Genomic DNA, 277 nt, shown 5'->3' on the forward strand with positions numbered 1-277 from the left:
CTGGCTTATCTAAAGCCAGTTGAGTAGCACTTGAAATGTTTGGCTCTATGAAATCTGATGAACTTATATGATTCTGTTTTCTTCAAGTTTGTATCTTCCTGGTCGAATGTACTTGTTGTAAGTCGCTTTGGATAAAAGCCTGAGCTAAATGCAATGTAATGTCATGTTTAGCTTAGCGGTGGTGACGTGAAGTCATGTGAGCGTGCTGTAGTTCCTTTATAGCCCAACATTAGCCTCCTTTAGCTTGGCGGTGGTGACGTGAAGTCATGTGACCGTG

This window comes from Notothenia coriiceps, unplaced genomic scaffold (assembly GCF_000735185.1).
Source record: "Notothenia coriiceps isolate Sejong01 unplaced genomic scaffold, NC01 NC01_scaffold00014957, whole genome shotgun sequence".
Classification (NCBI taxonomy): domain Eukaryota; kingdom Metazoa; phylum Chordata; class Actinopteri; order Perciformes; family Nototheniidae; genus Notothenia; species Notothenia coriiceps.